At 41.8% G+C, this 22693-nt stretch overlaps 1 long non-coding RNA gene across 5 annotated transcripts in view; it reads left to right on the forward strand.

Annotated features, from left to right (window-relative positions):
* Window positions 1–5848: 5848 nt before the first annotated feature.
* Window positions 5849–22693, forward strand: part of LOC144505128 (uncharacterized) — a 40714-nt gene continuing 23869 nt past the window's right edge. For 4 of the 5 annotated variants that reach the window (XR_013499773.1, XR_013499775.1, XR_013499772.1 and 1 more), the window contains exons 1-3: window positions 5849–6432; window positions 7475–7812; window positions 12364–12487. This is a non-coding gene — a long non-coding RNA (uncharacterized LOC144505128). Of the gene's footprint in view, window positions 6433–6877; window positions 7047–7474; window positions 7813–12363; window positions 12488–22693 lie in introns of those variants that run through there. The other variant, XR_013499776.1, reaches the window with a different exon arrangement.

Below are 22693 nucleotides of genomic sequence, written 5' to 3' on the forward strand. Positions count from 1 at the left end.
CTCCAGATCACTCCTGGGCAACATGCACAAGTGACTATTGAAATAGAAGGATAGAGTAGATAGAATCATACAGTGCAGAAGAGAATCTTCAAACCATCAAACACGCAAGAAACGTCTAAACTCCCACCAGTCCCATTTACCAGCTCCAGTCCCATAGCCTTGCATGTTATGATGTGCCAGATGCTCATCCTGATAGTTTTTAAAAGATGCGAGGCAACCCGCCTCTATCAGCCTCCCAGGCAGCACATTCCAGACAGTCACCACCCTCTAGATGGAAATGTTTTCCTCACATCCCCCCTGAACCACCTGCCCCTCATCTTGAACTTGTGTCCCCTCGTGACTGATCCTTCAACTAAGGTGAACAGCTGCTCCCTATCCACTCTGTCCATGCCCCTCATAATCTTGTACACCTCAATCAGGTCACCCCTCAGTCTTCTCTGCTCCAACAAACCCAAGCCTATCCAACCTTTCTTCAGAGGTTAATGGTGACTGGAGAGATAGTGCAGTAGGAAGAGCTTTAGATTCTTGAGACATTGGGACATCATAAGACATAGACAGATTGATGGAATGGGTGGACAAGCGACAAATGAAATTTAATGCAGAGCAGTATGAAGTAATTCATTTTAGGAGGTAGAATTTGGGGAGACAATATAAAATAAAGGGTAAAATTCTAAAAGGGTTGCAGGAGCAGAGGTGCATATGTGCATAAATCATTGTAGGTGCTAGGATAGGTTGAGAGAGTGGTCAATAAAGTATACAGAATCGCAGGCTTTATCAATAGGTGGATAGAGTATAAAAGAAAGGAATTTTTGTTAAACCTTTTGTTATGGTTCAGGTTAGAAACTCCAAAGTGTTTTATGAAACCTGCCTGAATCATAAGTTTTGCAACTTCAATTTGGCTAGGATAAGCATGAGATGCTTCACTTCAGGTGTGATTCAAATGACCCAGTAAGGAACTTTTATCAAACAAAGTTTATTTAAGAATATAGTTAACATATATAGTAAGAAGATTAGCAAGAAACTTTATCAATTACAAACAAGAAACAAAACAAGCACCATAATGTATAATTCTTAATGAATATCTCTAATATATTCAATTAAAACCAAAATCCAATAAACGAAGCCCTTTAAACAGGTTTATCACTGCACAGCCTAAAACTCACATAATACTGGAATCCAATCCCCTGAATTGAATGCTGATTTCGAATGATCTTGAAAACTCAGAGCAGCTTGTAGTCATCAGCTCCCCAAAATATAGATTCTTCACTGCAGCATGGCAACAAGCTTTCTTTCAGCTAACTGATAAAACTTTCAAAATAAAAAGAGAGAGACTTATTTCAGCTACGCTTCTAACACTGCAGCCAAAACAAAAAGAAAAACAACGCTTGTCACCTTAGCTCCACACAATTTTTTTTCCTCCCAACAATGACAAGTTGCAGAGATCATGATTTTTAAAAAATCTCTTAAAGGGACACTAACATCACACCTTTATAAAGCATTGGCTTGACCTCAACTCAATTACTGCGTCCAGTCCACGCTTTAGGAAGTGTCCACACTGAACACCATACTGTAAGTAGAACATGATGGCATTAGGGAGGGTGCAGAAAAGATTCACAAGAATGGTTCCAGGGTGGAGGAGCCTCAGCGTGAAAGATTGGAGAAAAGAAGAGAAGGTTGAAAAGGGATTTGACAGAAATATTCAAAATTATGAGGGGTCTGGACAAAGTAGATAGAGAGAAACTGTTCCCATTGGAAGGATTGAGAACCAGAGGGCACAGATTTAAGGTATTTGACAAAAGAAGCAATGGTGCCATGAGTGGTTAGGAACTGGAGTGCAATGCCTGAGAGGGTGGTGGAGGCACGTCAGTTGAGGAAATGTTGGCTTTGTGCTAAGCATATTTCCAACCAGTATAGATTTTTCCATCTCTTTCCCATTAACTTCAACTTTATGAAGGTTCCTGAATGCCACACTTGCCTTGATGTCATAGGCAGGCTCTCACCTCAACTATTTTCTCTATGGTTTGGACCAAGACTGTAATAATGTCTGGAACGAGTGGCCCTGGTGGAATCCAAATTGGGCATCAATGAGCAGATTATTGGGGAGTAAGTGTCATTTGATAGAATTGTCATTGATCTTTTCCATCACTTTGCTGATGATTAAGGGCAGACGGATGGTAACTGGATGGATTGGATTTATCCTGATTGAGACTTATCTTTTGCACTCAGCAGCTGGGCCCTGAATTTTTTGAGGTTTGGATATCCATGGAGCCACCTCCTCCTGTTAGCTGTGCAAATATACACCATCATTCATGCATGGATGTAGCAGGACTGCTGAATTTTGATCTGACCTATTTGTTATGGGATTGTTTAGCTGTGTCTATAACATGTTGCTTCAGCTGTTTAATATTCATGAAGTCCTATGTTATAGCTTCACCAGCATCGCAGTTTTAAGGTATACATTTTTCTGCTCCTGGCATGCTGTTGTGCACTTTGCAGGCCTGGGTGGGCCTTTGTCACATCCGGTGCATAGGCCAGTGGTGGGCAGTCCATCCAGGTTTGTTCATGTTAGATCTTTTCATAGCAGTTTGAAACAAATAAGTAGCTTTCTAGGACATTTTGTGGCCAGTTACATTGCTGTAGGTCAGATGTCTGAAAGTGGTCATATTGGGTAAGGACAGGCAATGTCCTTCTCTGAACGATATCCGAACCAGGCGAGTTTTTATGGCAATTCAGCAGTTTCATGGCCACCGTTACTGATACTAGCATTTTATTCTATATTTATTTATTTAACTAAATTTAAATTCCCAGTTACCATTGTCCAGGTTTCTAGATCACTATTGTGTTACCATACCAACTTGATAACAAGCTCCATACATACATCGGATTAAAATGGATAAACGGCAGTTCTACAAAAATAAACTTTTGCGAATACGTCATCCTTTTTAGAAATAGAAGGTTGGTTGGAATTGGTACAAGCTTATAATTAGGTGTTTCATGTTTCATCTGGTAGAATAGCAACAGTGAAACTAACAATAGGAGAATTATATAGGTCAGTAGGAAATTAACTTGTTTAAAAGAATTATTGATTCAGGACAATAGCAAAAACTTGAATTTAGATAATAGAATAATAGAATGGTTACATCACAGAAGGAGGCCATTGGGCTTTTGTGTCTGTGCTGGCCATCTTGAAGAGCTCCCAAAAGCCCTGCAAAACTTCTCTCGTTTGGTGTGGGTAGCACGGTGGCACTGTGGTTAGCACTGCTGCCTCACAGCGCCAGGGACCTGAGTTCAATTCCCGGGTGGGTCACTATCTCCCTGTTTCTGTGTGGGTTTCCTCCAGATGCTCTGGTTTCCTCTCACTATCCAAAAGATGTGCTGGTTAGGAGCATTGGCTATGCTAAATTCTCCCTCAGTGTACCCGAACAGGCACCCGAGTGTGTCGACTAAGGGATTTTCACAGTAATTTCATTGCAGTGCTAATGTAAGCCTACTTGTGACAAATAAATAAACTTTATCTAATGCCCTTTTGATATCCAAGACTGAAGCCCCCTCCACTACACTCTAATTACTTATTTGTAAAAAGATTTTTCCTCCTGTCACCATTAGTTCTGCTGCCACCAATCATGTTAAATTAACTTCCTCTGGTTCTCAACACTTCCACCAACGGGAAGAGTTTCTCTTTAGCTGTTTTGTCTCAATCTCATAATTTTGAACATCTCCATGAATTCCCTCCCTACACTTACAGGATTGACACAACTATAGTTCTAGGGAGTTAAACAAACTAAAAAAAAAGTAACTGTACTAATAAAATCAACATCATGTAAGGATTGTCTTCCAAACCCTGCATGGCCTGTGGAAAAGAAATCTATGTTAATGATACGGCATCGCCCTGTAGTGAAACAGCACTGAAGTATCGTTTTGAAAAAAATATTTTGGAACAATGTTGTGTGACTGTGAGTTTAACTAAACCCAACTGACTGGGATAGATCAGGTGTTTCCTCTTCTAGGGGGCATAACAGTAAAGATCAGGAAATATTTTATGGCCAATTTAAACAGTTTTTTAAAAAAAAGAAGCAAACTAAGAGACGAAACGGAAACATTTGCTTGGCCCACCCATTATTATTTGACTATCAGCTGTAACTCAGTTGGTAACCCCCTCACCTCTGAGTCAGAGGTTGTGGTTTCAAGTTCCACAAAGGCTTGAGCACAGAAATCTAGACAAGACAACTGCAGCGCCATTCTGAGAGAGTGCTGTACTGTGAGAAGTTTTGTCTCTCTCGTGGGATACCAAAGTGAGAATGTGCATGTTCTCAAGGTGGATGTAAAAGATCCCATGTCACTATTTGGAGAAGTGCAGGGAAATGTGGTGTTCCGGTCAAGATTTATACTTCAATCATATAATCTTAAAATCCCTACAATGCAGAAGGAGACCATTTGGCCCATCGGAGGCCATTTGTGCCTACACCGACAACAATCCTACCGAGGCCCTGTCCCCGTAACCCCAGATATTCACCCTGTTCGTCCCCTGATACTGAGGGACAATTTAGCATGGCCAACCAACCTAACCTTCACATCTTTAGAGCATTACAAAAACAGATCTAGCTGGTTATTGTGTAAGGGACTGAGGAAAATTTGTGGGGAAGACGTTTACCAGTGTTCTTTGTCCCTTGTGGGTTTCAGTGTCCTGTTTGCCGGGCGGGTGCTGTGAACACGATGCTGTTGGTTGAGTGATGTGGGCTGGGCCAATGGGATTGCTCTGGGGGCGGGAAGAAAAAAAGGCGCCAGAAAGTGAAGCAGCTGCAGAGCTGAGGAGGGAGTGTGCAGAAGAGGGACAGCCATGTTTTTTGAAGAGAAGCTTTTCAGAGGCAGTAAAAAGTCAGTTTGAAGTGAATCTTTCTCAGGTAGAACTGCTTGGTTTTTCATGACTGCCGAGGAGGGCAGCCTTCAGCGCACTGGACCTGCGCTACTACACAGATAGCTCGCGGCATCTCTGCCTCGTGTGCTTGCTCCATCATCTTCCCTCTCGTAGAGCCTGGACTGTGTGTGTGTCGGGGTTAAGTGAGTACTATCAGACAGGAACGGTAACAGAATGTGGTTTTCTTCAGATGTGCACCAATGGATGGGCCCCAACGTTTAAAATTCAAAGTGCTTGGTGATATTCTGAACATTTCTCAGGTTGAAACTGTTAATTGGAAAATCTTCAGTTGGGATTCTTTACTTGTTTATATCTGCTAATTATATTTGTTATTAAATTTTTTTGTTATTCCGTTTACCTTGTTGTTCCAAACCTTTTCTCATTATAAGCTTTATCTCAATAACATTTTTGGAGGCACCGCGCTAAACACACTCAAATCCTTTCCATGCAAGCCTGTACTGGCATTTATGGGTAAACAGGAAATTTAGCCAGCTCACCATCAACCGCTAGGAATTCAGGATCCTGTAAATCGAACAGTTAAATAGTAGCCCCATATAGTGATCAGCAGGGGGTTACATTTGTCATATGTGGGAGCTTGCTGCGTAGAAATTGGCTGCTTCCTCGCCTACATTACCACATTGGATACACTTGAGAAGTACTTCATTGACTGTAAATTACATGGAGGCCTCCTGAGTTATGAGATGCGCTATATAAATGCAAGTCTTTCTTTTGTTGTTGCAGCTACAAAAGAGTCTCTGCTCATTCCTGCGCCACCCCTTCCGGTTAGCCACAAGGATGCCAATGAACAACTACTTCAATCACAAAAAGAGGTTTTATCGCGCGTAGAATAAGTGATTTTGCAAGCATGACATCTGCAAATGTCTTCACCTACCACAAGCAGCGCACTTTCCTGCCGGAGCCTGCTGAGCCAATGACATTGACAGCAGGAATTTACAAGTGAGTGTAAATGGGAGCGGTCCTTTGAAATGTAGACAGAAAAGCTTTTTTTCCTCCATTTTCCTCCCAGTCGTAGCACACGGGTTAGACACTTAAAACATCCTGAGCAGTATCAATTGCAGAGGAAGTATTTATTTGTAGAAATCTGATTCCTGGCACGTTTAAGGAGAAAATGCATCATAACATCAGGAGAGCGACTGCCCCACATGAACATTCAGCATACATTGTTCTCTGCAAGAAACCCGAATAGGCAGAGTTAATAAACATGGAAGAATTTAAAGAGGTGGGGGCGTGGATTTCGTTAATCCCCGAAATCGTAAATTAGCACTAGCCTTTGGGGTTGGATGCTTTCATCATGGTTGGATCAGGCAGTGGCATGTATTTGGACAACTTTCCGCTACTTCCAAATACAGTTGCCACCCCTCCCAGCCTCTCAACAAGTTTCATTCGGAGTGACGAACTGCAGGCAAGTTATTTCCCTGTAGTCAAGGAAAATCGTTTCAGCCAAAAATACCAGTCTCTGCTGAAAGAACCAGGGTACTCAAAATCGAAACCCTGCCGTAAGTAAAACATGTTTTTTTGTGAATGTAAATTACCAGCAGTAGCCTTTAAAAAATATATTGTACAGAGCATAGTTATTTCAGTAAAACTCCCCAACTACTGATGGTAGGTTTATGCTTGCACATATCAGCAGTGACCTTGAAGCTTCAACATTTTATTTCTGGTGAATCTGACTGCCAGTTACCGAATGATTATTCGGTAGTCAAAGAGCGGCAGTCAACTTTTTGTTTTGATACTTGGGCAATGAGCAATTGTGGCAAAACTTTATCACGTGCCTTTATAAAATTGCCCACTGCCCCGCACTGTTACAGCTGAGATCCATCGCTTCATGTCAAGTGTGCCAAAGTTGTTCAGAGGTGGTATCGGACTGCTGGGCTGCGCGGTGGGTGGCGGGGGAGGGGGAAGGGGGGAGGGTTGCAAAACAAAATGAGAAAGCATTTATGGGAAAGCATTAAGAAATAGAAGGGTTAAGGGCGGGTTAGTTTTAGTAATCCAGGAAAAGCCGAGATATGTTGATAACTTTAATTGAAGCGAATGCAAACTCATGGGCTGACTTGAAAATGTGGACATGCTGCACCTCCATCCGGACAGAAATAAGTCTCCAGGATATATGGTATTCATAATTCACAAATCCTCAATATTATGGTCAGATCTTTATTTCCCAAGTGTGTGTGTGCACGTTACGGCACTTTTTGCATAAGCGGAGGGAGTTACAGAGAAGTAAGGAATGTCCTGTAGACCCTCATCTGACAGATACACATCGTCTAATAATAAAGTCCAAATGCAACGCCCTAGGCTGGAGGCTTCAACAACAGGGGCATGGCATACAGTAGATTGTTATAACTGACTAAATACTTTCCAAAGTCTTTGCTAAAAATATACGCGGTGCTCTGAGGATGAAGTTTTTTTGGATACCAATTTTATTTTTGTTATTCCTGTATCTTTGCTGCAAAGTTATGCGGGCTCTGGGTTATTTATAAATTCCTGAATACTTGCAAATCAGCATATAATTTTTTAATGTGACACTGTCTCTTTTTTTAGGGTAATCTGGATTATGTCTTAAATAAGAAGACGCATCAGAAACGGACAGTGTCATCATCAAGAATGCGAGGACCGTAAATGCCTATGATGCACAATTCAAAAGGTTGTTAAGTTGCATTGTTTTGTTCCCGCCAGTGTCGGTCTAACTCAGCGAGCCTGTCTTGACAAAATGCTGCAGCAGATTTTACAGGACATGTACATCGACCCAGCTGTCCTGGAGCAGCTCAATGAAGAACAAAAGCAGATTCTGTTCCTAAAGATGAGGCAAGAGCAAGTGCGAAGATGGAAAGAAAGAGAAGAAAAAGCAGAACGAGAGGAGAAGAAGATAAATAAGACAGGTATTCAGAAAGTTCTGATGTCGGTAAATCTTCTTTTAACCGGGGATCAGTCAGAGTCACTGAGTTTCCAGGCATTGTTCCTTTCAAAATTAATGCTAACTTAATTTGAGTGATGACTAATTTCTTAAGTATGTAACAGGATACAGTTTAACATAGTAATTGCATTTGGAATCTGTTTTGGGGCTATCTAGCAACTTTTATTGATTGAAAAAGTATTAATTTCAGTTGGTAAATTCAAAACAAAATGCCTGACACAGTTAGGAACAATCTTAATTACAAACATTTAATATCTATAGTTGTAACTTGGCATATGAATTATCCTTTGTTTCTAGACTGAATATTGCCTTTAGTCAGAAGAATGATGTTAGTGGTGAGAACTGAGACTTTAAATTGAGTACCCATGTAAAACATTCCCAGGTTAGGTATAACCTCTGGGATAAAATGCATTTTGTGGCAGTAATTTAGCACCTTAATTTCAAAAGAATATCCTCCACTAAATAAAGACTAAAATAACCTGAATGACATCACCCTCACCTGGCAGAGCAGGTAAAATCAAGGTGAACAATCGGCAGTTCAATTCTATGGACTTGCACACAGAAGGAACACATTTCAGGCACAGCATGGTGGCACAGTGGACTGCTGCCTCAGAGCGCCGGGGACCTGGGTTCAATTCATGGCTTGGGTTGCTGTCTGTGTGGAGTTTGCACATTCTCCCCATGTCTGCGTGGGTTTCCTCCGGGTGTTCCTGTTTGCTCCCACAGTCCAAAAATGTGTGGGTTAGGTGAATTGGCCATGATAAATTGCCCCTTGGTGTCAGGGAGACTAGCGTAGGTTAAATGCATGGGTTTAAGGGGATAGGGCTTGGGTGGGATTGTGGTCGGTGCAGACTCTATGGGCTGAATGGCCTCCTTCTGCACTGTAGGACTCTAAGATTTTCAAATCTCCATATATCTTAATTTCGGTCTGCAGCAGTTATTAGAGAGAGACTTTCATAGTATCAGTCTGTGAAAGATTAAAGGATTACATCCAAGTTTTTCTATGTTCTATAGTTTTTCTATGTTCTATAGTTTTTCTATGTTCTATTAGGTAGGCCTAAAAGGTAGGGATATGTTCGGCACAACCTGTGGGGCCAAAGGGCCTGTTTTGTGCTGTAGTTTTTCTATGTTTCTATGTTCTAAGAAAAAGGGTGCATTTTGCATGTCAAGGAATGCAACATAGTGTTATTCTTTAAACATATGGACAGTGCTAGCATTAAACAAAGCCCCCTTCATAATAGATACGTTTCCATTCTAATTTTGTTTTCTAATGAGACTCCTAGGCCTGATAAAGCAACTGACTTCTGTCTCAGCGGCACTGTCATGTATTATGCAATTTACACAGTTATGAAATTATGTAGAATATATGCTCATGACAAGAAGAGGGATATTGAGTAGGGAAACAGCTATTTACTCTTGGCCTGTTGGCAGATTGCAAACACTGAGGGTAATGATACTGTGCTCACCTGCTAAACTGCCATGCATCATTTACTGCAGTTGGCAATAACATGAACATGGCAATATAACAAGATCCCTCTTTGCTCCACTAATGTTGCAAGTGAGGGAAAAGTCAGCTACAGCATTATTGTTGCCAATTTAAACACTGCTACTACTTCAGCATGTTTTGCAATTATACAGATGAATGAAGGCAATAGTATTTATTTCTACTTGCATGTTGGTGAGTGCAGGATAGCAATGGTGGTAGTGTAGCTACAAATCTTGTATTTATAATCATCATTGACATCCTTCCATCTACAAAAAATGATGGATACACAGCAGATAATCCATTTCAGATGTTGTGTCTTCATATGTCCTTTACTGATGGCTGACGAGACCAATCCTTGAGGGCAGATTCTCCCACAAGTGCAACCCATGAAGTTATCAGGTGTTTTTGGTGTTGGCATCCGTTGTCAAGCCAGTGTAGCCACTGGTCAGTATGATGATGCATGCCAGCCTACAGGAGCTGTTGCCATTTTTCTCTGTCATCCATGAGTGACTCCCAGGTGTAATAATGGATATTGAGGATATTCATCTCACACTTGCAAGCATTCTTGAAATGGAGCTTTGGACATTCTACTGGTCATCTTCATATTATCTTGTTTGCAATACTTTATGTTATTTACATTATGTGTAATGTTAAAAAGAACATAATTCACAAATAGGAAAACAGACTCCAAGCAATGCTTGATGCTAATAGTCACCATTGCCTATTATCTCCCAACTTAACCTTAGAAAAACACAATTACTTCTGACTGTCGACAGAAAAGTGACTGCATTTCAAAAGTAATTCAACAGATATTAATCACTTTGAGACATCTTGAGACTGTAAAAGGCACTGTATAAATATAAGTTCTTTCATTGCTCTCATCCAAGTTGAATATAATCTTGAGAGGCTTGTCATCTGAAAAGAATTTTTAACAACATAATATATTATAACAAATTGACATTTCTTGGGAAAATTATGTTATGGTGAAGAGGACATTGTACTCTGATCGGTAGTGAATGCACGATGCCTCAGAGGAAATGAAATGACAATAGCTAAATAATAGTCTTGCCCTAATATGGACAATGATCCTTAGCTAAGCTCTTCTGCGTGTTAATATTTCAGTGTGCCTCCATATTTATGCATAGTACAAAAAGGACCATACAATGGATTGCAAAACTGAAAGAATGCATGGAATTGTCTTCCCAAAAATCAAATATTTTAATCCATTAAAAATAATAAGTCATGATACTAATAGATTTAAGAATATAACAAACATTGTAAATTGAGACAGTTCTTTCAAACCCACTCAAATGCATTTATCTTTTTTTGTTATATTCTATTTCCTTTTAACATATCTTTCATTCCTGTTCTAATTTTAAAAACGTAGTCATGCTTTGAAACATAATCGTGATAGCTGTGCTATGCCACTTGTGAGCATAACAGCCCACTGGAATTTTAAATATCCATGCCCACATAATTTGTATGTCCCTGATAATGCCTGATTGATTTTTATTTTGGAGAAATAGGACCACATTTTAAATGCCTGTTAAGGATAAATTAATTTATATATCTTGCAGTCTGAAGGAGAGAAAAGGATGTCTGTCTGAGGATATGTGTCTTCTGATTATCTGTAGTGGCAATAGTGCATTAGTTACTTTACCTGTTTAAATGTTACTGTTTGGATGCAGATGCATGATAACAATACATCTTGGAACTTCAAAGTTGATCCTGATGGTAGAGTAGGGTAAAATAAGAAACAGCAAAGCCCCCTTCCGTGCAAGGATTTCACTGAATCCTAGATGTTGGATACACATTTTAAATTGTATTGGCTACCTTTTTGAAGTGAGTCATTGCTTCATTCAATACCCAAATTTTCAACTTGTTCAGCAATATTGGTTTATTACCAGCCTCTCATGGGCCTTTAGCTGAAATGAAGAATTGGAAATTGAGGAAGTGCAACCACTGGAAAAAGCAGAGTGAAAGTCTGATGCTGATGTCAGGAGAAGGTGAAGGATCAGGAGGGAACAGGCAAACTCAGAGAAGGACTGATTGCGTGGACAATATCAGAAACACAGTGTGTCAAATTTCAGTGAACGGAAAGAGGTGCCTATAGCTCTTTGGCTAATTTTGGCTAATGGATGATCTCTCACACTCCATAAAATATAGGAATAAAATTGCTGGAAAAAAGGGAATTTGTGAATCATTAGGACTGATTGTGGAAACTGCCTCACACAATAACAGCAAATTACATGTGCATGTTTAATTAGTATAACTTGGGAGAATTCTAAATACTTAGAATTTGGCACCAAACCAGTGTTTAACATTACAGCAGAAGAAACAATGCATACAGTGATTTTATAATAAAGCATATTTTTGCCCTAGATAGTTATATATCACAATATTAATGCAGTTTTTTCTCTAACTGTAGTGTTCTCTTGTTCACACCATAACAGTCATTTGACCTTCAACTCATAATGCAGTATTGTCTATATATGAATCCGCTGAAAATTTTGGACATGTTCCCATGATGATACAATGTTGAAGGAAAATAAAACAACATACCCAAGATAAAGGCTGTTGTACTTTTTAGAGCTTGTGCAGTTTTAAAAAAAAACTCTATTCCTTTTTAACAGTGCTGGTGGGGAAAAGTAAACAAACTGTGGATTTGTCCAGTGTTAACAATGTATACACTACTGTCTTGTTCAACTGATAGGAACCTGGATTTCTATGGCAAGGTTTGTGTTGTCTTTCCTGCAAATCCAATTTACACTGTACAGGCAGGAAAAAAAATAAAATTAAAGTTAACTTGGATTACTCTGGCATACACTTCCTGTTGACTGGTTTGGATGGAATAAACAAAAACCTGGAAGCAGGCCACTAGCCCTCTTACAAATGGGGCAGAGAAATTCTTAAAAATTACTAACTTTCCTCAACGATATAAAATGTTAGCCTTTTTACATTCACATTCTTAACTTTGAAATGCCCATGCTTCACAACTGCAGCCACTAATGCTTTTATCTCCTCTGACAGAGTCAACAAAATGAGTGGATTGGCTGCTTGGAAAAGACGGAGATGTGTGGGTGTGGGTGATGGGAGAGGCTCGAGGGGATAAACCATCTGAACAGATCTGTCGTGAAGCTTCAGCAAAAGCAAGGTACAGATCCATTCAAATAAACCAAATGTTTCAGAGGAAGGAGTTAACTTTGTGAGGGCTGAAGGTCTTAAAATAACAATCATCCTAAAACTCCCAAGTTATAACTTTTTTGTGCTAATTCATATTTCACTTATTCGGCATGCATTTGTTTGCCAAAGGAAATAACGTTATCTACATTTTTTTAAAAAGACAATTTAAAGTAAGCAAAACAAAAATGGTATCCCTTAAAGTGGAAGGATAGGTGGACTGCAACTGCAGTCCAACATTCTTACCAACTTGATTATGAATACCATTTTAGTTAAAATTCAGATATGCATATGGTTTCCGTTTAGAATAAAGAGTTGAGTCTTCCTAAAATATATGTTTAATGGATGAGTTCAAACCACTCATGTTTTAAATCTTATAAAGCAAATATTATGTGGAGTTACAGAAACAGGCTGTCTGGCTCAACTAGTGCATGCTTCCCACCTTGCTGCTTCATTTAACACTATTAGCATAACTGTCTATTCCCTTCTCCCTGGTTTAAATGTTTCTGCTTAAGTGCATCTATTATATTCATCTCACCACTAACTGTAGAGAAGTTCCTTCTGAATTCCCTATTTGATTTCTTGGTGGCTCTCCTGGCATTATTTAGTTATTTTTAGTATTCCAGTACACTACAAGAGTTAGCACAGGCTTTCTCAGTTTTTAGTGACAAAGGCTAATTCATATCTATGCAAGTGTTATAGGGCTCGATTTTATGTGCTCCGGCTGGGCATGCTTTTAGCGGGAGGCACATGAAATAGGGCAGGTGCCCAGCCCGCAAACCATGGGTGGGATTTTCTGTCACCCTTCCTGCGCAGTGTAATTTCCCGTGGCAGGGGCAACTCGCCATGGGCCAGTATCAGGAGCTTCCAGTACCATTGTCATCAATGCTTCGAGTAAGCGACTTCCAGGGCGGCCTTCGAGGTGCCCGACAAATGCAGAATCGTCGAGCAGAAACTGACAAATTCCACACTCATGAGGACGGCTACATGTAACCCCACCTGACTGTCTGTGGGGGAATAATCTTCCTGACTGTCCTGTTTTCACACCATGCACACCATGATTACAGGTGATGGTCTCTCTGCCTGAATTAGTTTGCATTGTGTTTAGTACTATCTCACTCTTTGATTGTTTGTAATTATCTCTCTGCCTTAAATTATCAGTTCTTAGGTCAACCCTTCACTTGATATACAGCCTATCGACACTTTACACATACTGATTATACGTAACTGCTTACACTTATCGATTAGCACTCGTGATTACTTGTAAAGACTTGTTATTCAGCCAGCCTACTCTGTACTACACTGTACTTATCCTCTTGATTATCTGTTAGTGTCGGGCTATCATCACTCCACCTATATATTCTGTGCCTGCGTGCCTCGCTCCACTTCACCTGACGAAGGAGCAGCGCTTCGAAAGCTTGTGATTTCAAATAAACCTGTTGGACTATAACCTGATATCGTGCGACCTTTGTTGGCTTTGATCTTTGGGTCCTCGCTGTCCACGGGGATGGTGCCAGAGGACTGGAGAGTGGCAAATGTTGTTCCTCTGTTTAAGAAAGGGAATAGAAATGACCCTGGTAATTATAGACCGGTTAGTCTGACTTCGGTGGTTGGTAAATTGATGGAAAAGGTCCTTAGGGATAGTCAGCACGGATTTGTGAAGGGCAAATCGTGCCTCACAAATTTGATAGAATTTTTTGAGGAGGTAACTAGGTGTGTTGATGAAGGTAGGGCGGTTGATGTCATATACATGGATTTTAGTAAGGCGTTTGATAAGGTCCCCCATGGTCGGCTTATGATGAAAGTAAGGAGGTGTGGGATAGAGGGAAAGTTGGCCGATTGGATAGGTAACTGGCTATCTGACCGGAGACAGAGGGTGGTGGTGGATGGAAAATTTTCGGACTGGAGGCAGGTTGCTAGCGGAGTGCCGCAGGGATCGGTGCTTGGTCCTCTGCTCTTTGTGATTTTTATTAATGACTTAGAGGAGGGGGCTGAAGGGTGGATCAGTAAATTTGCTGATGACACCAAGATTGGTGGAGTAGTGGATGAGGTGGAGGGGTGTTGTAGGCTGCAAAGAGACATAGATAGGATGCAAAGCTGGGCTGAAAAATGGCAAATGGAGTTTAACCCTGATAAATGTGAGGTGATTCATTTTGGTAGGACTAATTTAAATGTGGATTACAGGGTCAAAGGTAGGGTTCTGAAGACTGTGGAGGAACAGAGAGATCTTGGGGTCCATATCCACAGATCTCTAAAGGTTGCCACTCAAGTGGATAGAGCTGTGAAGAAGGCATATAGTGTGTTAGCTTTTATTAACAGGGGGTTGGAGTTTAAGAGCCGTGGGGTTATGCTGCAACTGTACAGGACCTTGGTGAGACCGCATTTGGAATATTGCGTGCAGTTCTGGTCACCTCACTATAAGAAGGATGTGGAAGCGCTGGAAAGAGTGCAGAGGAGATTTACCAGGATGCTGCCTGGTTTGGAGTGTCGGTCTTATGAGGAAAGGTTGAGGGAGCTGGGGCTGTTCTCTCTGGAGCGGAGGAGATTGAGGGGAGACTTAATAGAGGTTTATAAAATGATGAAGGGGATAGATCGAGTGAACGTTCAAAGACTATTTCCTCGGGTGGATGGAGCTATTACAAGGGGGCATAACTATAGGGTTCATGGTGGGAGATATAGGAAGGATATCAGAGGTAGGTTCTTCACGCAGAGAGTGGTTGGGGTGTGGAATGGACTGCCTGCAGTGATAGTGGAGTCATACACTTTAGGAACATTTAAGCGGTTATTGGATAGGCACATGGAGCACACCAGGATGGTAGGGAGTGGGATAGCTTGATCTTGGTTTCAGATGAAGGTCAGCACAACATCCTGGGCCGAAGGGCCTGTTCTGTGCTGTAATGTTCTATGTTCTATGTTCTATGACCTCTCATCTTGTCCATCCCAGCCCAACACTGGAATCTCCACATCAGTGCTTTCACTGAACACTGACCTTTATTCTCCCATTAACACATTCTGATATCTTACATTTATGCAATCACTAGCACCTTCTCCTACCATTAACGCTTCCTGTTTCATGAACTACACATCTTTGTTGCAATCTTTCCTGGCTCCCACCGAGTACTGACCTTCTACTCTGCTCCAGTTGCTCCACCCCCTCTTATGAGTATATAATCCATCACATTCCTTCCTCTTTTTAGTCCTGAAGAAGAGTCATACAGACTCAAAACATTCATTCTATTTTCTCTCTCCAAGGATGCTGCCAGGCCTGCTGAGTTTTTCTAGCATTTTCTGCAAAGCATAATGTAAGTTAGAGAAACAACATCTCAGCTTTACAATCTTCCAGACTCGACATTGAGTTCAATAATTTCAGTTCAAAACTCTGCTCCATTTTGCAGACAGCAACTCGTGCATTCAGATATTCTCATTTACACCTCCTCTGCACCCATCTTTTGTCTCTGGTCCCATTGTCATCTCCTTTTGTCTCGCACTATGATTCATATTTTTATTTAATCTCTCCTGCCCTTATCCCTATGACACACCTTCCATGGAACCATAGAAAATTACAACTCAGAAACAGGTCTTTTGGCCCTTCTTGTCTGTGCCGAACCATTTTTTGCTTAGTCCCACTGACCTGCACTTGGACCATATCCCTCCACACCCCTCTCATCCATGAACCCGTCCAAGTTTTTCTTAAATGTTAAAAGTGACCCCGCATTTACCACTTTATCCGACAGCTTATTCCACACTCCCACCACTCTCTGTGTGAAGAAGCCCCCCCCCTAATATTCCCTTTAAACTTTTCTCCTTTCACCCTTAACCCATGCCCTCTGGTTTTGTTCTCCCCTAGCCTCAGTGGAAAAAGCCTGCTTGCATTCACTCTATCTATACCCATCAAAATCTTATACACCTCTATCAAATCTCCCCTCATTCTTCTACGCTCCAGGGAATAAAGTCCCAACCTATTCAATCTCTCTCTGTAACTCAGCTTCTCAAGTCCCGGCAACATCCTTGTGAACCTTCTCTGCACTCTTTCAACCTTACTTACATCCTTCCTGTAACTAAGTGACCAAAACTGTACACAATACTCTAAATGCGGCCTCACCAATGCCTTATATAACCTTGATGTGGAGATGCCGGCTTTGGACTGGGGTAAACACAGTAAGAAGTTTAACAACACCAGGTTAAAGTCCAACAGGTTTATTTGGTAGCAAAAGCCACACAAGCTTTCGGAGCTCTTAGCCCCTTCTTCAGGTGAGTGGGAATTCTGTTCACAAACAGAGCTTATAAAGACACAGACTCTTTATAAGCTCTGTTTGTGAACAGAATTCCCACTCACCTGAAGAAGGGGCTAAGAGCTCCGAAAGCTTGTGTGGCTTTTGCTACCAAATAAACCTGTTGGACTTTAACCTGGTGTTGTTAAACTTCTTATTATATAACCTTACCATAGCACTCCAACTTTTATACTCGATACTCCAATTTATAAAGGCCAATGTACCAAAGGCACTCTTTACGACCCTATCCACCTGTGATGTCACTTTTAGGGAATTCTGTACCTGTATTCCCAGATCCCTCTGTTCGACTGCACTGTTCAGAGTCCTACCATTTACCCTGTACGTTCTACTTTGGTTTGTCCTTCCAAAGTGCAATACCTCTCACTTGTCTGCGTTAAATTCGATTTGCCATTTTTCAGCCCATTTTTCTAGTTGGTCCAAATCCCTCTGCAAGCTTTGAAAACCTTCCTCACTGTCCACTACACCTCCAATCTTTGTATCATCAGCAAATTTGCTGATCCAATTTACCACATTATCATCCAGATCATTGATATCGATGACAAACAACAATGGACCCAACACCGATCCCTACGGCACACCACTAGTCACAGGCCTCCACTCAGAGAAGCAATCCTCCACAACCACTCTCTGGCTTCTTCCATTGAGCCAGTGTCTAATCCAACTTACTACCTTCCCATGTATACCCAGCGACTGAACCTTCCTAACGAACCTCCCATGAGGGACCTTGTCAAAGGCCTTGTTGAAATCCAGGTAGACAACATCCACCGTCTTCCCTTCATCCACTTTCCTGGTAACCTCCTCAAAAAACTCTAATAGATTGGTCAAACATGACCTACCATGCACAAAGCCGTGTTGACTCTCCCTAATAAATCCCTGTTTATCCAAATATTTGTAGATCCTATCCCTCATCACACCTTCCAATAACCTGTCCACCACTGACGTCATAATTTCCCGGATTTCTTTTGGAACCTTTTTTAAACAACAGAACAACATGAGCCACCCTCCAATCATCCGGCACCTCCCCCGTGAATACTGACATTTTAAATATGTCTGCCAGGGCCCCTGCAAGTTCAACACTAGCTTCCCTCAAGGTCCATGGGAATACCCTGTCTGGTCCTGGGGATTTATCCACTCTGATTTGCCTCAAGACAGCAAGCACCTCCTCCCCTTTAATCTGTAAAGGTTCCATGACCTCCCTACCTGTTTGCCCTATTTCCGTAGACTCCATGCCCGTTTCCTCAGTAAATACAGATGCAAAAAAACCATTTAGTATCTCCCCCATCTCTTTTGGTTCCATACATAGTCTACCACTCTGGTCTTCAAGAGGACCAATTTTATCCCTCACTATCCTTTTGCTCCTAACATACCTATGGAAGCTCTTTGGATTTTTCTTCACTCTGTCTGCCAAAGCAACCTCATGTCTTCTTTTAGCCCTCCTGATTTCCCTCTTAAGTAGCTTCTTGCACTTTTTATACTCCTCGAGCATCTGATCTGTTCCTTGCTGCCTGTACATTTCATACAACTCTCTCTTCCTCTTAATCAGTGTTACAATCTCCCTCGAGAACCAAGGTTCCTTATTCCTATTTACTTTGCCTTTAATCCTGACAGGAACATACACACTCTGCACTCTCAATATTTCTCCTTTGAAGGCCTCCCACTTTCCATTTATATCCTTACCGGAGAACAGCCTGTGCCAATCCACACTTCCCAGATCCCTTCTCATTTCATCAAATTTGGCCTTTTTCCAGTTCAGAACTTCAACCCGAGGACCAGATTTATCCTTATCCATGATCAGGTTGAAACTAATGGCATTATGATCACTGGATCCAAAGTGTTCCCTCACACTCACATCCATCACCTGCCCTAACTCATTTCCCAATAGGAGATCCAATATCGCATCCTCTCTAGTTGGCACCTCTATATACTGATGTAGAAAATTCTCCTGAACACATTTTACAAACTCTACCCCGTCTAAACCTTTAACAGTATGCGAGTCCCAATCTATATGTGGAAAATTAAAATCCCCTACTATCACAACTTTGTGTTTCTTGCAGTTGTCAGCTACCTTTCTGCTGATTTGCTCCTCCAATTCTCGCTGACTATTGGGTGGTCTATAATACAACCCCATTAACGTGGTCATACCTTTCCTGTTTCTCAGCTCCACCCATAGGACCTCTGTAGACAAGCTCCCTAATCTATCCTGCTTGAGTACCGCTGTAACATTTTCCCTGACCAACAATGCCACCCCCCCCCCCCCCCCACCTTTTATCCCGCTGCCTCTATCCCGCCTGAAACATTGGAACCCTGGAATATTGAGCTGCCAGTCCTGCCCCTCCTGTAGCCAAGTTTCACTAATGGCTATAATGTCATATTTCCATGTGTCTATCCATGCCTTCAGCTCATCTGCCTTCCCCACAATACTCCTAGCATTGAAATAGACACACCTCAAAAGGTTATTTCCACCACACTCAACCCTTCCATTTGTGATTTTGCTTGAACTAAACTGTCTTTTTACCCCTGCTCCACTATCTGCTCTGGCACTCTGGTTCCCATCCCCCTGCAAATCTAGTTTAAACGCTCCCCAATAACACTAGTAAACCTCCCTTCTAGTATATTGGTCCCCTTGTAGTTTCGGTGTTACCCGTCTCTCTTGTACAGGTCCCAAAAGCCCCAGAAGAGGTCCCAATGATCCAAGAATCGGAAACCCTGCCCCCTACACCAGTTCCTCAGCCACGTGTTCATCCGCCCAAGCATCCTACTCCTACCCTCACTGGCACGTGGTACAGGTAGCAATCCTGAGATTACTACCCTCGGGGTCCTGCTTTTTAACTTCCTTCCAAGCTCTTTGTACTCACTCTTTAGGACCTCCTCACTCTTCCTACCTACGTCATTTGTACCGATGTGTACCACAACATCTGGCTGATCGCCTTCCCACTTTAGAACGCTGTGCACGTGATCAGAGACACCCCTGACCATCCCTTTTGTTCATTCCCTCCCTCCCCCACTTTCTTTGCCTATGTCTTTGCTTAAAAGCTGTTACACCTTGAACTTTTTCAAGTTCTGATGAAAGGTCATCCACCTGAAACTTTAATTCTGTTTCTGTAACCACAGGTGCTGTTTGACCTTCTGAGTATTTCCAGAATTTTCTGCTTTTATTTTCTTATGTGCTTCCTTTGCTCAAAAAACCTTCTTGCCAGCTCAAGTTGAGAGCTATGACTACTCTGCACGTACGCACTAAATCTCATTGTCACTGAGGACAGTTTTATGCCGCTCACACATCCTTAACATTGTCTTCAGTTCCTCTAAAGCAAAAGAAACCCTAAAACCGGTGTCCTGAAATACATCTGGCGAAGGAGCAGCAATGCCAAAAACCCTGAATGTGCGTAAACAGAAAATACTGCTGCCTATCTTGTTCAGCCAGGGAACCTTGTGAGAGTAAGGTTAGAGGCGAGGTGACAACGGAAGGTTGGTGAAGACTGGGAAATGGTCATCAGCTAGTTCCAGCTCTCCGTGCTTTTGTGGCTTATTTAAATGCCCTTATACTTAGCAATTATTTTTTTCCAAGGGGGACTGTGACTAGAATGACACCGAAACAACATGTTTTGTGTTTCACATCATAGGGGTACATTGTAGGAAGAAGCTTGTCATGATGATTACCACCCACGCAATTCCACCGAGAAGTCAGTTACCAGAACCACAGCCTCAGCTGCTGTCATTTAATTGCATAGGCACTGCTCAGGAGAGAAATACTGTGGATGCTGGAAATCTGAAATGAAAACAGAAAATGTGGGAAATGTTCAGGTTGGACAGTTCTGACAAATGATCATCCACCTAAGATGCGAACGCTGTTTCTCACTCCGTTGGTGGTGCCTGACCTGCTGAGTATTTCCAACATTTTCTGTTTTAAATTCCATTCAGGAGGAAGTAGCTAATGAGTTGCAAGAGCTGTCACTGGGTTAAGCACTAAACACTACCTAGGATGAGAAGCGAAGAGTGCAAGAGGAGGAGATCCATTCCTCCACGAGAAGTTACTCCCCTTGCTTCTGGAGCCAGCTGTCTTCAAAAAATAATAATGATCAGGGAACATCTCAATCTTTTGTGGAGACAGTTTGAGATCATGGACAACTGGGAGGAATCTATTATCCACATCTTTAACACATTGCAGGAAGTTTTCCATACACACTGCAGAATATTCTTAAGTCTGAGACATTGAGATTTATGTGGCCCCGGGAATGTCAGAAAGTTTCTAAGATTGTAGAGTGATAATCTATATGCTGGTATGAGTGGGCAAACTGAGCATAGCACCATGGTGCAAGGGGCATTCAACTGCGGGGGAATGAAAAGGAATTGATAAGGAAAAGTATAGTTAGGGAATAGATACTGTTGTCTGCAGCCGCAAAGAGGAGTTTGAAAATTGTGTTACTTGCCTGGTGCCAGAGTTAAAGACATTTCTTCATGATTGGAGAAGAACTTGGAGTGGGAGGGGATGATCCGGTTGTCATGGTCCTATGACATAAGTGGATAGACTGAGCTAAGTGATCACACAACCAGGAGGTCAGATCAAAGCTCTGAACCTGCTGTGAATGGTGGTGGAGGACAATTAACCAACTAACCAGAAGACAAGTCCCTAAAGATAACTGTGTCCTTAATGATGGGGGTTCTCAGCACATCAGTGCAAAAGACAAGACCAAAGCCTTTGTAAACATCTTCAGCCAGCCTACTGAATAGATGATCCATCTTGGCCTTCCCCTGAGGACCCCGACAACACAGATGCCAATCTTTAGCCAATCTGATTCACTCCATGCAATGTCAAGAACGCCTGAAGGCACAGGATAGCACAGGCCCTTAAAACATCCCGGCAGTAGAACTGAAGACTTGTGCTCTAGACCAAGCTGTGCCCCTGACCAAGCTAATCCAGTGGAGCTACAACACTGACATTTATCCGACAATATGAAAACTTTCCCAGGTATGTCCAGTCTCACAATTTAAGTTAAAATCAATCTTCTGATTTCCCTTTTTTATATTATTACCTTGAATATGTTGCTTTCCAATTCTGTGTCCACCTTTCCTGCAACACCCTGTTTGAAACTCTCGAATTGGATTTCCATTACAACACCAAGAGGCCCTGACCAAAGTCCTAAAGGTCTATGGTGCATTATTGCTCCTTATTTCCTTCTACCTCCCTGCAGCCACAGTCACCTGCACCATCCACCTTCAACACCGGTTCTTTTTCGTCCAATTGAGTGGGACAACCATGCCTGGTTCCAATTAAAACCATTTGATTATAACTGGAGTATCATGTGTACTGAGCTCCCCCATGGATCAATACTTGGCCCTGCTTCTTTTCCTCATCTACATGCTGCCTCTGGGTGACAATGTAAACAGTCAAACGCATCACTGAATCCATCTGCACCCTAGCCACTGTTTCAGGCTGACCTTAACTATTCTCAACCTCAGCTTTCTGTTCGACGTTGAACTGAATTTCACATTCAATGCCCTCCTTACCAGAAAACCACCTACTTTTGTCTCTGCACCAGCCTCTGCACTTGCCTAAGCCAATATGTTGCTGAAATCCTCTTCTATGTTTTTGTGACTTCTAAAATTGATTATTCCAATGCTCTTCTGGCCAGCCTCCCATCGTCCAGCCTCTATAAACATCAGCTTATCCAAAACTTCACTGTTGATATCCTATTTATGCCAAGTCCCGCACGCCAATCACTCTTGTTCTTGCTAACCAGTATTGGCTTACAACGCTGCAATTCCTTAAATTTAAAATACGCATCCTTGTGTTTAAAGTTCTTCATAGCCTTGTCCCATTAAAACATCCTCCAGCATTCTAGCCAATACCCTATCCCCCAAAGCTCTCCATTAGTCTGATCTGCACATTG

Source organism: Mustelus asterias, chromosome 16 (assembly GCF_964213995.1).
Source record: "Mustelus asterias chromosome 16, sMusAst1.hap1.1, whole genome shotgun sequence".
Lineage (NCBI taxonomy): Eukaryota > Metazoa > Chordata > Chondrichthyes > Carcharhiniformes > Triakidae > Mustelus > Mustelus asterias.